Source organism: Anomaloglossus baeobatrachus, chromosome 3, assembly GCF_048569485.1.
Source record: "Anomaloglossus baeobatrachus isolate aAnoBae1 chromosome 3, aAnoBae1.hap1, whole genome shotgun sequence".
Taxonomy (NCBI): domain Eukaryota; kingdom Metazoa; phylum Chordata; class Amphibia; order Anura; family Aromobatidae; genus Anomaloglossus; species Anomaloglossus baeobatrachus.
Genome location: NC_134355.1, coordinates 476090845 through 476111143, shown reverse-complemented (window position 1 = coordinate 476111143; position 20299 = coordinate 476090845).

Below are 20299 nucleotides of genomic sequence, written 5' to 3'. Positions count from 1 at the left end.
AACGGACTGGTAGCGATGGGGAGAGGAAACTGCCCTCATGGTCTTAAGGCCACTTTACACGCTGCAATGTCGCTAGCAATCGCACCCGCCCCTGTCATTTGTGCATCACGGGCAAATCACTGCCCGTGGCGAATAATATCAGTAGTGCGGGTCACATGAACTTACCTTCCTAACGACGTTGCTGTGACCGGCGAACAACCTCTTTTCTAAAGGGGCGGTTCGTGCGGCGTCACAGCGACGTTACACCACGGGCCATCAATAGAAGCGGAGGGGCGGAGAGCAGTCGCATAAATGTCACTCCCACCTCGTTGCCGGAGGACGCAGGAATGCTGTTGTTCGTCATTCCTGGGGTGTCACACGTCGCGATGTGTGCTGCCTCAGGAACGACGAACAACCTGTGTCCAGAATGAGCAACGATATTTTGAAAATGAACGACATGTCAACAATCAATGATTTGGTAAATATTTGGGATCGTTAGCGGTCGCTCGTACATGTCGCACGCAACGGCGTCGCTAACGAGGCCGGATGTGCATCAGGAATTCTGTGACCCCAGCGACATCTCGTTAGTGATGTCGTTGCATGTAACGGGGCCTTTACAGTCTGCAGCTAATTGGGAGGAGATTCTAGGTTGAAGTGTTGGATCAGCTCCGGGGGTGCTGAGGTGGCAGTGGGGACATTGCAAGCTGTAGGCTTTTCTGAAGAGATGAGTTTTCAGGTTGCATGTAAAGGTTTCATTTATGAGACAATCAGACAAACTGAGGCACTGTTTTCCAGAGCAATGAAGATGCTTGGAAAAAATCTTGGAGGTCGTTCGGTGAGAAAAGTTTGAGGGCGGAGGAGAGGACCGAGGATTATGTGTAGGGAGCTATGGGGAGATTAATTTGGAGATGAATGTGGGATTATATGTAAGAGTTTGTTTTGTGCCTATATGCTGTATGGAAGCTCGAAATTGCCAAAAATAATTTCAAGACGATAACAAAGACTGTCTGATATTTGAGCACAGACAACTCTAACTGAAATAGGGCAAATGGCAACCTTAGAAAGTTACTACTGTAAAAGAGATGGCTATTTCCCTAAATATAGGTCTTGAAATTGTGAAATCAAAGGTTGGCATCTTTTTATTTTGCAACACACCACAGTTAACACACAAAGTTATGTAAATGATTGCGCAACATGGCAGCAGAGGGTATTACACATACCATCTATACAGTAGGATGAGATATAATGTGTCCTTGCTGCTTACAGCTCGGCTCACTTGTCGTAGATCACGTCTGGTACACACCAGTATTTCTGCAGTCCTTGTCATCATTTCTGGCCTTATTCATACATATGTCTCTGCTGAATGTTTGAGCAATAGATTCCAAACACAGCAATTTGTGGTAAAACTACATGTGGCTTTGATGGCCGTTCCTCAGCACAATCCTGCTACAATCTTGGGCGCACCCAGCATGTCCCAGGTGGGATAATATTATTTGTATGTCTGGTTCTCCCTCTACACCCAAGTCCGGACCTGTTAGACATGAAGACTGGAAGTGAGAAGCATTGTTGTAGACATTGGCAAATGATAATATTATTTACACCTAATTCTTATGGAGATTTCACACGTTAAAAAGACATACAGATATCATAAGACATTTTTCTTCTCATGCCAAATTTTTTTAAAAAAAGTGCTACATGTATTTCAAAAGAATTATGCAAAATCATATTCAGATGTATAGACTGACGAATAATGACCGGTGGTGGAAGGAGAGGGTCGCTGACAATGATTCGGGAGGTGTAGGGGGAATAGGGGTGTTGAGGGCAGCAGGCAACTACTAGACAGGCTGGCAATGAAAATAGGTGATCGACAGGGGTGCTGGGTGTCGGACCTGGGCCGATTAGACATTGCTGACCTATCGTAAGGATAGGCCATTAATGGGAAAGTAGTTGACAACTTAAGGGGGCTTTACACGCTGTGACATTGCTAGCGATGTTGCCAGCGTTCGCACCCGCCCCCGTCGTTTGTGCGTCACGGGCAAATCGCTGCCCGTGGCGGACAAAATCACTAGTACCCGTCACACATACTTACCTTCCTAACAACGTCACTGTGGCCGGCAAACAGCCTCTTTTCTAAGGGGGCGGTTCGTGCGGCGTCACAGCGACGTCACACGGCAGGCGTCCAATAGAAGCGGAGGGGCGGAGAGCAACCGCATGAAAGTCACGCCCACCTCGTTGCCGGAGGATGCAGGTACGGTGTTGTTCGGGGTTCCTGGGGTGTCACACGTAGTGATGTGTGCTGCCTCAGGAACGACGAACAACCTGCGTCCAAAATCAGCAACGATATTTGGGAAATGGACGATGTGTCAACGATCAAAGATTTGGTGAGTATTTTGCATCGATAGCGGTCGCTCGTACGTGTCACATGCAACGACGTCGCTAACGAGGCCCGATGTGCGTCACAAATTCCGTGACCCCAACGACATCTCGTTAGCGATGTCATTGCGTGTAAAGTGGCCTTTACAAGCAGAGTTGTCAACTTTACTTTTTACTTTTTCTGGACAGCTTATCAAAATAATCACGAACACGCAATATTTTACAGACACAATTTAAAACCCATAATACATTATTATACGTGATCTATGCCTACAGCCCATAATTCTGATATGAAGACATTTGAGCATTCACTGTAAACTGTAAAATGATATTTACAGTAAAATTATTCTGTAGAAACTTCCATAAAATCACAGATGTCACAATTTTTTTTATGGGCAGGGGAAAGAAGTGCCCTATTTTTACAGACGGTCCGGGAATGTCTGGTGGTTGGCAGCCCTGCTCACAGACTAGACGCTGTTCACACAGGAAATCTTTGTGCCTTGATCAGACTGTAGCAGGAAGTAAGGAGCTGGAGGTCATGTGACCACATGTGACAGCTCGGGAACAGAGTAGAATTTTACCAGCAAGTAAATTATGACGTTTCTTAATTTCTTACAAGATTTGCAATGTTTTAATACTAAAATCTATGTGTATAGCAAACCACTTTAAAGCTGCTTTTGGTGGGCATACCAGTTTAATGTGTCCAAAACTGTTAAGATTTTCAGACTATGTAACTTTCTATTAATAATTTTTCAGTGTTCTCTTCATCATCCTGACAGCACTATAGGTGCAGGAACTTCCTTTTTCTCACTTTTCAACATGAAATGCTTTTACTATTGTCTGGTGTCACGGGTGACAGACTGTCATGTGGTTTCTAGCCATAGAAGATCACAGTATCTGGCTGTGCAGAATGTTCCCTGACTTTCCATTGTTCCTGCTGTCAATATTTATTGGTATAGGTAGCTTTCCTGCTGGATTCATATTTCTCCCTTTTGCACTCAGCAGGAGCTCGACTTCCACCCAGCTGTTGATCATCAGTATTCCCTTGGTGTTTAAATACCCCTTCCTTCCTTTGGACTGTGCTGGTGATATTTTCAGTTCTTTCAAGGCGAGGTTGCAGGCACGTGATTTCTACTCCTCTGTGGTGTTGTTGCTGAAAGCTCTGCTGAACGTCTACCTGGGTCATCTAATGGGAAGTAGTTCAAGCTTTTCCCCCTATGTGTCCCTCTTGTGTCTTCTATAGTTGTTTAGTGGAGTTGATGAAGAGCTCATCCCATCCATTCCCTATTTAGGGCCCAGCACTGGTGATACCTAGGGTCAGGTATTCGGCTTGGCACATAGATGCAGAACCTATCCAGGGTGGTGAGGAACCCCAGGAACCAGTAGTAGTTTTTGGTCAGGGGTTAACTCTTCCCTTTCCCTAGACACAGGGTTTCTCTTTTGCCATGCACTTGGTACGTCCCTGTACATAGCGTGACATCCGATAACTGGAACACAAAGTAAATGACTGTCTGTTATCCCTGTAAGTATTTTACCAGACAGCAGATCTTCTCGGTGTCTCTGCTGTACAGGCAATGGCTCAGTATAGGTATAACTCTAGATATTGATCAGTGGTCCATCCCTCATGCCACCGCTGGGCCATGGTGGGCAGCTGCACTGTTTGTCCCACTGGTTATGCAGATTAATTTACTGCAATTTCGAAAATAGGGATCCAACATCGAATTTAACAATAAACTACTGTATATCCCACAGAGTTTTGTCTGACATATTCACATTTTTAAAAGAAAAATAACAATAAAACTTCATTTAAATAGAAACAATTTTCAACGACAAAAGTTTTGGTGACATTCTGACCAACGATCCTACTTTATTGATGCTATTATGAATGTGTATGGGCCAATAAAGCGATTCTCGCTCTCTAGATCTGCAAAACCACAAGAGACTGTTAGAAATGTTTTTATACCAGAACTATTTTATTACATAATAAATTTGGCTTAAAAAACTCGCCTTATTCATAAAAATCAATGATAAACACCAGCATTTAGACTTATGCATTTCTCGCTATTCAAATAATAGTATATAGTATATGAAGGCTCCTGCATTCCATGCCTTGTATGCATAAAGCAAGAATGTGTTATTTGGATTACTGCTGGTCTGGTACTTTTTGTGTAAGCATCCGGATTATTTTTAACTGTTCGGAGCTAGCCGCAGACCTGCCACCAGATATTACATTGCTTCTGATTTATTTAAGGAAAGCAAGAATGGTTCAACTTAGCAGAGACTGGCTAGAAATGTTGCTAGGAATATAAATTGGGGAAAATTATATTTTTTTTATGTGAGAAAACTATCAGGATGTTTAGCCTACATTTAATGACGTGGCAGATTTATGGCAGAAAAGTGGCCATTCGGGAAACTGAGAGAAGCAGAGATTCTCAGTCCATGTCTGAACTGTAGCTGATGGATTTGCCATTCATCGGTAAGGCATATTTGGCACACATGACCACAGGCCAGCGACATAGGCACAGCTAGTTTTCACATACTTTCTAGATAGAATGCTGACACAAGATTTCAAAACCACTATTTTTTTTTTCTGGTTGATTCAGAATTTCTTAGTTAGACAGCCTGTACAGATTCACTGAACTTGAGCTTTTTTCTATTTATTCATTGTTATCTTTATCTTTTCCCCTGACCTTCTGCTTTAACTAAGGGTGTCCATACTCCTTACCTTTAAGGCCTCTTTCACACGTTCGTGAAAATCATGCACCTTTTTCACGGACGTGTCAAAGGTGCATTTTGCACTCCGTGAGCCGTCTTTATGGCACACGTGTGTTCTCTATGTGTTATCCGTGATAGCACACGGAGAACGGGAACTTTCTGCTCACCTGTTCCCTGGCTTCACTGTCCGTGGTGCTGATCTTCGGTCTCCAGTCCTGCCGACTCCCCGCTGCTGCAGCTTCCGGCATCAGTGAAGCGAATATTCAATGAGCATAATGAGCGGCGGTCGTAAGCAAGTGACAGCAGCGTCAGAGACTGCAGGGCTGGAGAAGGTGAGCAAAGTTTTTTTTTTATTCTCAAACACGTGTGTTTTCTCCGGCGCATGTCACATGGAACACCTTCGTGTGGTCCGTTTGCGTTCTGTGTGACACCCGTGATGACGGAGAAAAACAGACATGTTGACATGTGGAGCACACGGACACACGTATGCTCCACACGTACACATGGTCCATGGCAGAACACGCACGTGAGCGCAGACCCATTGATTTTAATGGGTCTACGTGTGCCCGTGTCTCCGGTACGTGAGGAAAGGACCAAACACGTACCGGAGACACGAACGTGTGAAAGAGGCCTAAAAGTGTTTTCGAGGACTTTAACTTTGATGGCCTATCTTCAGGATAGGTCATCAGTGTCTGATCAATGGGGGTGCAAGACCCATACCTCTGCCGATCAGCTGTTCCCAGTGCCGCCGCCAGCTGGAACTACTCAATTGCTGAGCTGCACAGCTTAGCAGCGTCGACGGAATATTGGCAGCGGCACTTGTCATCAGCTGTGCTCTTCTTACATCCAGGCGCAGGAGCTAATAACAGATCATCAGTGTCAGACCCTACCGATCGGATATTGTTGCCCTATTCAAGTTATAGTGTATAGACATTCCCTTTAATTACTTATGGATTTTTTTCTCCCATTTGCAAAGGATCATTTCTTATGTAAGCTGGCTATACTGTCATGGCCAAAAGTGTTGGCACACTTGCAAATTTTCCAGAATATTTCTCTTCTGTCAGAAAATTATTGCAATTGCGCGATTTGGTAAAAGCATGTGGTTTTATTGCACAGAATTTTACACAAAAAAAAATTGTGAGTAAACAACTTTGTTTCAAGCATGTGATGCTCCTTCACACTCACCTGTGCGCAATATGAAAATCTCACCTGAAACCAGATAAAAAGGGAAAAGTTTACTCAATTTTTGCATTTTGTGTCTGTGTGCGCCTCTCCTAAGCATGGAGAACAGAAAGATGAGAAGAGAACTTACTGAAGAATTGAGAAACAAAATTGTTGAAAAAATCAACAATCTCAAGGTTACAAGCCCATCTCTAGAGATCTTGATGTTCCTTTGTCCACAGTGTACAACATAATCAAGTAGTTTACAACCCATGGGACTGCTACTAATCTCCCTGGATGTGGGCGACAGAGAAAAATTGATGAAAGGTTGTAATACAGGATAGTTCCGATGGTGGATAAGCAGCCTCATTCAAGTTCCAAAGATATTCAAGCTGTCCGGCAGGCTCAGGGTGCATCAGTGTCAGCGTGAACTATCCATCTGGATTTGAATGAAATAAAATTCTATCACTGGAGACCCAGGGGGAGACCACTACTGGTGAGGCGCCCCTGACCTGGTCAGACACCACTGAGTACTGCACCCATACTGGGACAGTGCTTCGAGGTAATTCCAAAAGGCCAGAATGAGGTGTGTACACTCAGACACATAGTGACCAGGTCTCCCACACCTTTAGAGGGGATCCTTGGGTAGCCCTGAAGAGGTTAGCTTTCAATTCTCAGCAAGGGGTGCAGGGGAGAGGCTGAAAGCTAGATGCAGTGGCAGTCAGAGAAGGAGGAGGAGCAAGCCAGTCTAGAGCAGTGTACAGAAGTCGCTGAAGGAAGCAGACGTACAGCCACGCTAGCCAGACCCTGCAGGTGTGGTAGCTGTTAGTGGGGGAGTACAGTGACCAGAAAGCCAGCCTGAAAGACACCTGAAGAGAGGCAGTCGAGTACGGGGACTGCTCGTAACTACACACGCACAGGGAACAGGTCCCTAGAGCCAGATATCGATTTACTGATCTGCTAAACCTGCTGTTGAGGGGACTAGAGGTTCCTCACCAAAGATACAGAACTCGAGCCTCAGCAGCCACAGGGGGACCCATAAGGAGATAGGGCCAGAAGCCATCTCACCAGGTCCACGCTGCCGGCAAACGGGCCAGAAAAGGAAGGAGAGGCAGTAGCAACTTTCCCTGGATGAATCCCACGATACTGCAAGTCAGGGGTTATCTGAAACACAAGAAGTGCAAGGAAGGCGAGTTAATAGCTACCCTCAGAATGGCCTGCAGGAATTCCTGGTTCCATCGGGTATAATATCAGTATCGTCCGGGTTTCTCACCAATCATCCAAAAGTGAGTAAACAAGTTGAAAGACTTTCAGGACTGTGTTTGAATTATTCTGCAATCAGTGATTCCACATACATGTACCCAAGCCCCTGGGGCCAGCCTCACTCTCGGGAGGCCATAACACCAGACTGCAGACACCATCAGCCCCAGACGCTCGTTAAACTGCAATGGCGGTCATCCCTCATCCTGACCGCAAAACCGAGTGGCATCATGACTCTTATACAAGTGAACCTGACATACCTGTTGCCAGAAGGGGTCCCTACAGAGAAGTCCCCACAGTGTCCCGCAGGCGAACGCAGCAGTGCTGTGGTGGGCGACTCACTGACACAGAGACATAAAAAAGCTAGACTGAGGTCTGCTAAAATATACGTGAATAAGGCAAAATCCTTCTTGGAAATCATCTTGCGGAGTAATGAGCTCAAGGTAGAGATTTTTGGTAAAGCACATCATTTTACTGTTTACTGAAAATGGAATGAGACCTACAAAGAAAAGAACACAGTACCTACAGTCAAATACAGTGGGGGTTCAAAGATGTTTGGGGGTTGTTTTGCTGCCTCTAGCACTGAGTGCCTTGACTGTGTGTAAGGCATCATGGAATCTTGGAATCTGAAGATTACTAAATGATTTTGGGTCACAATGTAATGCCCAGTGTAAGAAAGCTGGGTGTGGGTCCTAGGTCATGGGTCTTCAAGCAGGACAAGGACCCCAAACATACTTCAAATCCCATTGAACAGCTGTGGAGAGATCTTAAAATTGCTGTTGGATAAAGGTACCTTCAAATATGAGCGTCTTGGAGCAGTTTGTAAAGGAAGAGTCGTCTATAGAGTTGAGCGAGTGCCTAACTATTCATACACGCGATACTCATAACAAGGTACTGTCTAATACTCACGTATCCATTCCAAATAGTGTGTGCAATGCAAGTCAATGGGGAAAAACTTGCAAAGTAACGAGTAACCTGAATGCTGTACTATTCGTGCAAGTAGAGAAAAGTGCGCAATTCGGGTTACTTGTTACATTGTGATTATTCCCCATTGACTTGCATTGCATACGCTATTCGGAATGAATACGCAAGTATTATACAGTACTTATTATGAGTATAGCGAGTACGAATACTTAGGTACTCGCTCAATTCTAGTCATCTAAAATTCCAGTTGAGAGGTGTAAGAAGCTTGTTGATGGTTAAGGGAAGTGATTGATTATCATTAGTAGTTATTTATTCCAAAGGGTGTGCAGACAAATGTTAAGCTGAGGGTGCCAACAATTTTGTCTGGTTCATTTTTGGAGTTTTGTGTGAAATTATAGCCAAGTTTTATTTTTTCCTCCATTGTTTTGTGTTGTTCTAATACGCACAAATATAGTAATTATGTGTATTACAACATGTGTAATTACAATAATTTTCTGCGGGAAATACTTCATTTTCTGGAACAATTTCAAGAGTGCCAACACTTTTGGCCATTATCGTATACAAAATTGCCCTTGGAAGTTATCTGGTTTTAGGAAAGCAGATTGGGAACCCACTGGAGACAATGTCATAGTGTGAAAAGGTGCTGTCCGCAAAGCAAACTAGCTCTTGTGGAAAAAAAGTTTTATTTTGTGTGGTTCCCCCTTGTGTTAAACATCCTGAATTCTAGAAATGAGGAACCTTGTTGCCTTTTGCATGGTTTTACCACACTTTTCTCGAAATGCCTTTTGTGTAAATGAGCTCCCAATGAATATTTCTTTTTTTTCGGAACCTAATTTTTTGAATTTTGTTCAGGATGAATCTGAGATCAAGAACACTGCCTTTATACTAGAGGCATTATCTTTCGTTTTAGTGATGATAATCATGACATGACTGCTTAGGAGTGATCTCTACAAAGCAGGAGGTGTCAGCCTACTATGTGACTTGCAGATTTTTTTATTCAATACAGATTTGATATGGAAAATTAGAATACCATTTCAATCTAAAGATTAATTTTCATGGAAAAATATAATCTACACTTTTAGTCATTTTCTGATGCTACATTTAAAAGGAACCTGTCACCAGATTTGGTGACTATAAGCTGTGGCCACCAACAGTGGGCTTTTATATAAAGCATTCTAACATGCTGTATATAAGAGCTTAGGCCACTGTGTAGAACATAAAATCACTTTATAATAAATACCTAAACAATCGGTGCGGTGCAGATAGGTGAGATGGGTGTCTCCGTTCTCCGGGTGCGGCGCCTACTCTTTCGGCCATCTTTGACCTCCTTCTCCTGTAGCCGGGCTGCATGACGCGTCCTACGTCATCCACACTAGCCGGCATTGAGGTTCTGCGCAGGTGCACTTTGATCTGCCCTGAGCAGGTCAAAGTACTGTAGGGCGCATGATACAAAAGCGCTCTATTAAATTGAAATAATGCACAACAATGTTAAAACGACACTTCTGTGCACATGTACTGCCATATCTAACTTCTTTTTAACCATTTCAGGATTTGGAAAAAGAGTTTACATGCTCATTCTCCGGCATCTTCCGTTAGAATCTTCAACTAGTCCATCTTCAATATCAAAAGGTCCAACTAGCTCATCTTTAATAATATTACCGTAGTTTATACCTTGCTGATACTTCAGTTAAAGAAGTGGTCTGTGCCTGTTACTGATCCAGCCATGGTCCCATCAATCTGGTCCAGTTATGGTTGGGTTTAATTCTACCTCACCTTGGCCATGTCTCTGAGCACTGAACACCTTGTTCTTCTGGGCTCTCCAGTGAGGTTGTAGTTCTGGAATATGACCGCACTGGAGGATAATAGGGTTCTTGGACATGTCACATTTGATACTTCTCAAATCTTTGGTTGTTAATGGGCTTTTTTTCTCAACATGTTTTTTTGCTACCTTGTTGACTATTTACAACCAAACTTTTGATGGTTCTATGAACACACCCTAATATATTAGTAATTTAAAGAGTTTCCCTGTTATAATTTTGCACACAGTCTAGTATGGTAGTGTTAAGCGAGTAGCTAACTATTCGTACTTGCGATGCTGTTAGCGAGTACTGTCCGCTACTCACATATTCGTTCTGAGTAGCGGGCACAATGTAAGTCAATGGGAAATACTTGCTAAGTAGCAAGTAATCTGAAAGCTGTACTTGTCGCTACTTGCTTGAAAAGTATGTCTTTCGGGTTACTCGCTACATAGCGAGTATTTCCCATTGATTTACATTGCACCCGCTACTCGTAATCAATATATGAGTAGCGGACAGAACTCGCTAACAGTATAGCGAGTACGAATAGTTAGCTACTCGCTCAACACTAATAGTACGGCCACCAGACCACTTTTCAAAGAATCACTTCATGTGATTGACAGGTCTCTCCCTATGCGAGTGTATGGTGACACATTGAATATTCCGAGAAATTATGTGAGAAGAAATGATAAATGGAAATGACAAGTTAACCCTTTAGAAGTCACTAATGAGACAAATTACACACTTCCATATAGTATTAAGCTATACAATACCAAAATAAAATCTGCAAACTAGTTTATAACACTGTCTTGCATGGCCCAGAAAAAAATTAAAGTCCTGTTTATGTTCTGCAGTATTAAAGTCCTAACAAGGGCTGATAATAAAATTAATTTATAGTTGACGGTTCAATGTAATCGGCATAATTCAGATTTATTGCCCACTAGACAGCTAGAAAAAAAACCCAGAAATTCTCCGGACAAGTTATCTGAACCCCTTGCTGTTCCCTTTGGTTTAATACATTGATAGTTTCTGTAATTTACAGGACAACTCTTTTTTTAGCTAAGTAAAGTCACATTTCTAGTTAATAATGTAAGAAATCATATATCGTGCTCGTATAGATATTTAGGTACCATATAAACATGGTTAAATAGTAGCTATAATAGAAAACCTAAGTAATAAAATATATTCTGTATGTGTGTAAAAAGCATAGCGAGTCATTAAAGTGAGATCACAAGTATTGCAGAAACTGCTAACATTGCTTTTCATGTTATGCACAGCTACCACCAAATCTATTTCCGGAGGTTTGTGTGACAAAGTGTGAACTTCGGCCCAGAGTAGAAGAAGACTATTTCCCCTTTATTCTAAAAGGAAATGACAGATGCTGTGAGTATAATTTGTACATAAAGTCATAAAGTGGCAGCTGTCACTTTTGCACCCTGACTATTATCCTATGAAGAATTTTTTCTTTTTTGTGTAATGACATAAAAATTTGGAAAAAAATTACTGTAATTATAAACTATGTCATGTAAGGAAAACTGAGCCTGTAATAAAGGCTGAGATTACTCCTATAGCTTATTCCAAAATTTAATTTACAAATGTAATCATATTATTTGATCTCTGAAGAAAGCATGTAAACATGGAAGCTGCTTTCTCTCTCTCACAGCAGGAACTCACAGCACAGCATCATGCAACATAAGTAGATAAACTCCTTGCAATGTACTGTAGCCAAACCTTTTATGTTTCAGTTGATATGTTAGGTTTTGCTGCTCCCAGTATCTGATATTGGTTATGTGAAGCCCCACAGGTGTTGTGTCGGTGCATTACCTTCAGGGACTCCACTCGGCTGGATCCTGTCACAGGTAGGAAATCTTCTATTTGTCGTGACGCCACTCTCAGAATTGCGGTCAGTGGGGACCGCCACTGCAGATTAAGGGATGCCTGGGGCTGATGGTGGGTGCAGTAGGGTGTAGTAGCCTCCTGAGAGTGAGGCAAGCCCCAGGGCCCTGTGTAGGTGTGTAGAACCACAAGGCGCAGAATAACTCCACACAAGCAGGATGTCTTTCAGGGGTTTTACTCACAGTTGATGGCAGGGTGAGTAACCCGGGCGTAGCTGGGATGAACCAGGCTGGAACCAGGTATCCTTCAGGCTGACTTATGATGGTGACTACCGACTCGCCTTCCTTAGCCCTTAGTGGTTTGGGGTAACCCCGACTTTTAGTCCCTATGGGGGTCACCCAGGGAAGTTGCTGAAGCCTCTCTCCCCTTCGTTTGCCGTTTGCTTGTCGCCTGGACCAGATCACTCCAGCTGCTTGCCTCCTGTGAACTATGGGCCCTAACTGTGGCTACGTGGCTGCGGCTTTTGTGGTGTTGTGGTGTGGGCTTTGAGGGCCCCACACCGGCAGGTTTAGCAAGGAAAGGTGGATCTATCCCCGCTCCGGGATCTGCCGCCCGTTTGGGCCTGGTACTCCCTAGCAGTCTCCTTACTTCCCACGCCGTGCTCTCTCTTTAGCTGGAGATGGGTTTCGGGTAGCACTCCTAGGTGACCGTTCTCCCCCGTCGGTAGCCACTGCGCGGACGCTGTCAGACTGCAACAGCCCCAGGGGTAGGGGTCTGCTCCTCTCGGAGCTCCCTGGACTCTGCACTGAACCGGCTCACTGCTCCTCCTCTCCTGTTCTTGCCTACGCCACCTAGCAACCAGGCTCTCTTACCACACCCCTTGAGTGGAGATGGAGGCTTTTGGCCCCCTCCACTATTCCAGTGGAGGTGAAGGCTTTGCCCCCTCCTGGGATCCCCAGGGGTCCTCTCAAAGGTACATGTGTGAGACCTGATCACTATGCGCCTGTGTAGTCACACCTCGGTCAGCCTTCTGGATTACCTGTATTGTACTGTCCCCAGTATGGGTGCAGTACTCAGTGGTGCCTGACCAGGTCAGGGGCGCCACATTCCCCCTTAGTTATCACCAGCACGTCCTCGGGCTGCAAGACAACATTTTAAAATGCATAAAACAGTAAAACATGGTAAAACATTTTAAAACCACCAGGTACCATACATCACCACCCTCCACCCACAAGTCCGTTAACCCACCCAAAACCCTCTCACGTTGGCCGCGCCTTCAGCCACTTCTGGCAGGATGTAGAGGCGGCTTCCCGGGTCTGGTGGTCTTCAGGGCATACCTGGCCTGGTGAAGCCGCGCCTTCAGCCACTTCTGGCAGGATCCAGAGGCGGCCTTCACAGTTGGTGCTGACCAGGTACCCTCTTTGTGGTGGAGAGCCAGGCCCCATAAACAGGCATGCTCTCTGGTCGCAGGTGAGCCAAGGCCCTATATACGGACGTGCTCCCTGGTTGCAGACGAGCCAAGCCCCTAAACAGGCTGGCTCTGGTGGTGGTGGTGCCCTCTGGTGTAACTATTTACACTGCGAGAGTTTGTGGCTATAGCCAGTTCATAGCCTTAAGGTTCATTTCTCACATTAGTTTATGTGGGCACATCTCTTAAACAGTAACGTTGCAAACTTCAAACTGGTCAAACAGTAACTTGGTGTACTTTACTTTATGCAGATTCCTCCTCACCAGGGCTTGGGCCTGTAGGGCTGCGGCACCTGTTGCTTTCTCCATCTCTGTCATCATCGGTAGTGGTCTCATCAATGGGTTCTTTGTCTTTTCTTTCCTCTTCTTCTGTGTCTGTTTCTTTTGCAGGATTACTGTAGGGACTTCTGGGACATGGTGTAACATCCAGTGCGTACCATCCGCGTTCTCCTTGGTGCATGGTGAATTCCACTGAGTCTCCCATCTGTAAGTTTCTTCCTGGATGTCCTCTAGGCAAATGGGCTCTAACGTCCCTTCTGTTTACAAAGATACCTTCTTTCATGCCAGGTGCAACTATGAAACCATATCCACTCTTCAAGCTGAAGTCTTCCACAACTCCACGACAAAGTGGTCCTCTGACCTGGGCTTTGGCTCTTCTCAGGAACCGTTTCTCCTCTAGGTCTCTGGCCGTTATTTCATCTCTTTGCTCTGGGGACTGCGGTGCAGGGAAAGACTGGGTTCTGTTACGGCGCCGTGTCTTGCGGACTGGATTCTGCGAGGTACAGCTTACGAGCTCCCAGGTGAGGCTTTTGGGCAGATCTTCTTCAGCAGACGGTGTTAGGTCTTCCTCATCCCAGCGGGAATATGGCAACATCTCCGGCTCTGGGTATGGATCCACTGCTGGTGGCTCCTGAGTCAGCTCCTCAGCTTCCTGGCCTCCCCTCCCCCTTAGTTCTTCTGAGCACTCCTTTGGTGGCAGTGCTGGGGATGGACTTTCATCAGCAGGCCCAGGCGGGGGACTCTTTGGCGTGGTTGCTGCAGGGGTTGCCGGAATCCTCTTGGGGGTATGCGGAGGGAGCATGTACCGGTCCACCATCTCCTGTGGGAACTTGGCCTCCAGGTCAGCCTTCAGCTGCCAGTATGCGGGGTCCTCACCTACCAGGGACTTCCTAGCAGGGACCTCCTTGGACTGGGGAGCGGTGTCTGCTCTGGCCTTGCAGGCCGGGGTAAATGGTGATACAATCTTATCTTGGCGGGCCGGGCAGGGCATCGCTGCGGCGGCCTGGATCGGCGTCGCTGTCGCGGCTTGGATCGGCGTCGCAGCTGCGATGGGGTCTTTGCAGGTTGGGCTGGGCGTCGCTACAGCGATCTGGGCTTGGCGGGCCGCACCTGACGGGGCTGCGGCCTGGTTCAGCACCTCACTTGCGGCGCGGACGAGCGTTGCGGCTGCGGTAGGGTCTCGGCGGGCCGGGCCTAGCATGGCGGCGGCCTGGGTCAGCGTCACACCTGCGGCGCGGACGAGGGTCGCGGTGGCAGCCGGCTCTCCGCGGGCCGGACTGGGCGCCGCTGCAGGGACCGGGTCTCGGTGGGCCGAGCAGGGCATCGCTGCGGCGGCCTGAGCTTGGTGGGCTGCACCTGGCGTGGCTGCGGCCTGCTTCAGCGTCGCCGCGCCGGACGCCTCTTCAGGGACCGCGGACGTGGCAGCAGGGGTCGGGGCACTCGCGCTGGCAGGGGCATCACTGGACTCACCCATCGGTGGCAGCATCGGGGTCTGAGTCGTCACCGCCCGGTCTGGCACTCGGCGCGCGGCTCTCTCTTCATAGGCCTGAACCGCCGCGGTCATTCCCAGGAACTCCGCACGTCCCTCTCTGATCAGCCCTCCGACCCTGGCCTCCAGTTGATCGCAGAACTCGGCGAGCTCCCGACACCACCAGGCAGCGGAGCCTGGCTCTGGGTCTCTGCATTCAGACGCCATTTTCTCTAACAACAAGCTGCTGGCTTCTTTTCCGTTCCGCCGTCTCTGGACGCTTCCGCTCCCTTCACAAGCGAGGTCAGAACTCTGCAGGGGATCTCTGGGTAGCCACACCTCTTCGTGGGCGGTAACTTCTCCCAGCGCGGGCTGCTGTCGTTTTTCAGCGCGCTTTTCATGGTGGCAATATGGCGGCGCTTCCAATTTTCCAAGCGGACCGCCCAGGCACATGGTCACCTGTCTGGACAGGTCTAGTCCTTATCCTGTTCGTGACGCCAGATGTGAAGCCCCACAGGTGTTGTGTCGGTGCATTACCTTCAGGGACTCCACTCGGCTGGATCCTGTCACAGGTAGGAAATCTTCTATTTGTCGTGACGCCACTCTCAGAATTGCGGTCAGTGGGGACCGCCACTGCAGATTAAGGGATGCCTGGGGCTGATGGTGGGTGCAGTAGGGTGTAGTAGCCTCCTGAGAGTGAGGCAAGCCCCAGGGCCCTGTGTAGGTGTGTAGAACCACAAGGCGCAGAATAACTCCACACAAGCAGGATGTCTTTCAGGGGTTTTACTCACAGTTGATGGCAGGGTGAGTAACCCGGGCGTAGCTGGGATGAACCAGGCTGGAACCAGGTATCCTTCAGGCTGACTTATGATGGTGACTACCGACTCGCCTTCCTTAGCCCTTAGTGGTTTGGGGTAACCCCGACTTTTAGTCCCTATGGGGGTCACCCAGGGAAGTTGCTGAAGCCTCTCTCCCCTTCGTTTGCCGTTTGCTTGTCGCCTGGACCAGATCACTCCAGCTGCTTGCCTCCTGTGAACTATGGGCCCTAACTGTGGCTACGTGGCTGCGGCTTTTGTGGTGTTGTGGTGTGGGCTTTGAGGGCCCCACACCGGCAGGTTTAGCAAGGAAAGGTGGATCTATCCCCGCTCCGGGATCTGCCGCCCGTTTGGGCCTGGTACTCCCTAGCAGTCTCCTTACTTCCCACGCCGTGCTCTCTCTTTAGCTGGAGATGGGTTTCGGGTAGCACTCCTAGGTGACCGTTCTCCCCCGTCGGTAGCCACTGCGCGGACGCTGTCAGACTGCAACAGCCCCAGGGGTAGGGGTCTGCTCCTCTCGGAGCTCCCTGGACTCTGCACTGAACCGGCTCACTGCTCCTCCTCTCCTGTTCTTGCCTACGCCACCTAGCAACCAGGCTCTCTTACCACACCCCTTGAGTGGAGATGGAGGCTTTTGGCCCCCTCCACTATTCCAGTGGAGGTGAAGGCTTTGCCCCCTCCTGGGATCCCCAGGGGTCCTCTCAAAGGTACATGTGTGAGACCTGATCACTATGCGCCTGTGTAGTCACACCTCGGTCAGCCTTCTGGATTACCTGTATTGTACTGTCCCCAGTATGGGTGCAGTACTCAGTGGTGCCTGACCAGGTCAGGGGCGCCACAGTTACAGTGCTGACATCACTGATGCTGACACAGATCTGCCATGCTCAGTGATTGGCTGACACACTGTCGACGTGACGTCACTGCAGCTAGTATCAAATAGCGGGAGCAACAGCAGAAAATCAGCGCTCAACCCAGGCAGGGTAAGGCCCCCTTCACATGTACGTGTTTCTGGTATGTGTGGCATCCATTTTTTTTATAGATACCACATATGCCCATTATAACCTATGGCAATCTTCACATGTACGATTTTTCACACAGACCAAGTGTCCATGTGATCCACACAGACATATCCATTTTTTCCACCAGTACAGATGACCAGGGAAAATACAAATCTATGGGTCCGTGAAAACCATGTACCACACATGGATGGCATCTGTCGCGGGCGGAGGAGGGGACGCCGCGCTCTCCCACTGCTCGGGTCCGGCTGCCGCTGCGGCTGCTGCGGCCTGCTGCTGCTGCTGCTCGGTGGCTCGAGCGATGGGCCGGATCCCGGGGACTCGAGCGGCGCTCCTCGCCCGTGAGTAAAAGGGGATTGGGTTTTGGGATAGTTTATTGTCCGTGACGCCACCCACTGTTGTGATGATTAAGTGGACACAACCGCTGCTCTTTCTGGGGAGCCCGGGAGTGATGGTACGGAGCAGCCAGTTGTTGATTTGCCCCTCCGTGGGTAGGGGTTGTGGTGCTCCCGGGGCCCGGTGATGGGATGGGATTGTGGACAGGCGGGTATGGGGCCTGTGGAGGTGCAGGGGCGCAGGGGCAGCGCTGTGCCGCACGGCACGGAGGTACTCACTCAGCCAGTAAACACGACACAGTTCTCGGTAAACAAACGGCTGGTTGGACGGGTCCCTCGGACGGTTCACGGTGCTGATGTTCCCTGCAGTTAGCGGTGACGGTCTCTTCCCTGCACCTATGTAAAGTCCTTTTGGTAGCGATGGGTTCCCACCGGTTACCCACTCCTCGGCTTCAAGCTGGGCCGAAGGAGCTCTACTCTTGCCCGCAGGCGCTTGCCCTGGGAAACTGGTGCCCTGGCGGTGGCGGTGTCTCCCCTTCACGGTCGGGCTGTTGCCTTCAATCGGGACTTGGTTGTTAGGAGACAGACGTCCCCTTCACTGACGGATTTGGCAAATTAAGGCGACTCCTAGCCTTGCCGGAATCCGAAAGGCCCCTGCCCTTGTGCTGACTGTTCTTTGTATACTGCTCCGGTACCGCCGGGTCACCACCCGTCCGCGGTCCTTCCAGCAACCTCCAAGCAGTCCCCCTGCACACTATCACTGCCGTCTGCTGACCTTGCTGTCTCAGTCCGGGGCACACACCCGGACCAGCTTCAGGCTTTTCAAACTGTCCCTTTTTCTGTCCCTACTCTTACTTAGTCTTCCACTTTAACTCCTCTCTCAAGCTCCTCTACCATTTCCTTCTCCTTCATTCCCCTAGCTTGAACTGCCTGGTTCCCCCGCCTCCAGGGCTGTGAACTCCTCGGTGGGCGGAGCCCACCGCCTGGCCCACCCCCTGGTGTGGACATCAGCCCCTGGAGGAAGGCAACAAGGATTTTGGGTTAGCTTGGTGTACCTGCAGGTAATGTGGGGTGTGTGTGGTGTTGTGACCTGTGACCCCTGGCTTGCCCAGGGCGTCACACATCCATGTCTCATCCATGTGCAGTCCGAGTGCTGTAAGTGTTTAACATTGTAAAGTACACGAGAAACTTTGTAATTTAATTTTTTTCTTTATTCATATTGAAAAATACTCCTGCACACTGATGGAAAACAGTGACGACAATGGTACGTATTTTCACGTACGTGTTTTATAGAGGTGTGAAGGCAGCCTAAAGCACAGTTTGTTTTTTCTAGCAAACTGCACCTCAGGACTAGAGATAAGCGGACCCGTTGTAGTTTGGGTTCACCGGGTTCAGCGGGACTTTAGATAAAGTTCCGTTTGTGACCCGGACTTGACTTGCACTTGCGCCCAAACCCCAGTGGAAGTCACTGATTGAGCAGATCGGCTCTGTGGCTACATACAGCCAGCCAGCATTTCCGGTGAGGATTTTTTATTTATTTTCTTGTTGACACTACATACAAAACGGTTATTTTTACTCCCATTGAGAGCCATTCAGACTGCATGTGGCTCACACTGGGCCGAGCTCTGAGCATACGCGAGTACACCGATACTCGAGTGAATGGTTTGCATTTGCACCGCACCTGAACTCGGACACTGATTTTTTTTTAAAAGTCCGTATTCGGAAATGAGCCCCGAACTTTACACTTCAGGTTGGGTCATCACTACTGAAGACCAGTATTTTGTGAAAGACTATTGAATAGACTGTATTGGTAATTTCTCTGAGAGTTAACAGAATGCTACCTTTTCTGTATGCTCACACAGATTTGTCAAGGAGGAAAATTGCAGTATGATTTTTTAGAAAAGTCCATGTCAGAACCATCCATGTGGTTTTTTAATGAGATTTCCAATTCTCATCAATTTTCTATCCAAAAGTCAGGAGTTTTGTTAAGGGTATGTTCACACAGAGTTTTTTGATGTGGACTTTGAAACAAATTCTGCTCATAAAACCCACCTGTGAATAATCCCATAGGCTATGTACACGCAGCGTCTTTTAGATGCTTGCACAGCCAAAAGGTAGCAAGCCACTACTCAGCCAAATTATGAGCATGTGACATAAGTGACATAAAATGGAACGTGCACAGCAATGCCGTTTTGACGTTGTTGTACATTATGTTCATTTTATGGGGCGCTTTTTCTTAGCTTTCACCATAAGTAAGCCCTAGGCTTTGCCCAAAAATAAATAATTGCCCATCACTGAGCTCACAGCACAAAAAATGACCTCGCATCGTCTCACTTATTGTATACGGCCTCCACATTATTCTCTCCTATAACATATTTCCACTACACTGTCCGTAGTGAAATATGACACCATGCCCCCTCAAATGAAGACCCCCTCTGTCCACAACACTATGAATTATGTCCTCCACACATTCCTCACTTATGAGCTATGACCTCCACTATCCCCACCTCTCCATGTAGCCCCCACTTCACTGCCCCCCTCATGCTGTCCCCACTCTATAATGAGCCTTATGCTTTCAATTCTGCATAGCAAGCCATCCCAGGCTCCTAACTGAGCGTTCCCCATGCTGCCCCTTCTCCATATCAAGCCCCTCCATACCGAGTGCCCCCATGCTGAGCTTCTCCATAACAAACTCCCATTCTGCCCCTTCTCCATATCAAGCCACCTCCATACCAAAACTCCCATGCTAACCCTTCTCCATACTGCGCCCCTCCCATGTTATTCCTTTTCAATAACGTGCCCCCTTAGGCTACGCCATGTCAATAGATTCCCCCCATGTTACCCTATTCTCCATACCATGCCTCCCATTCTCCAT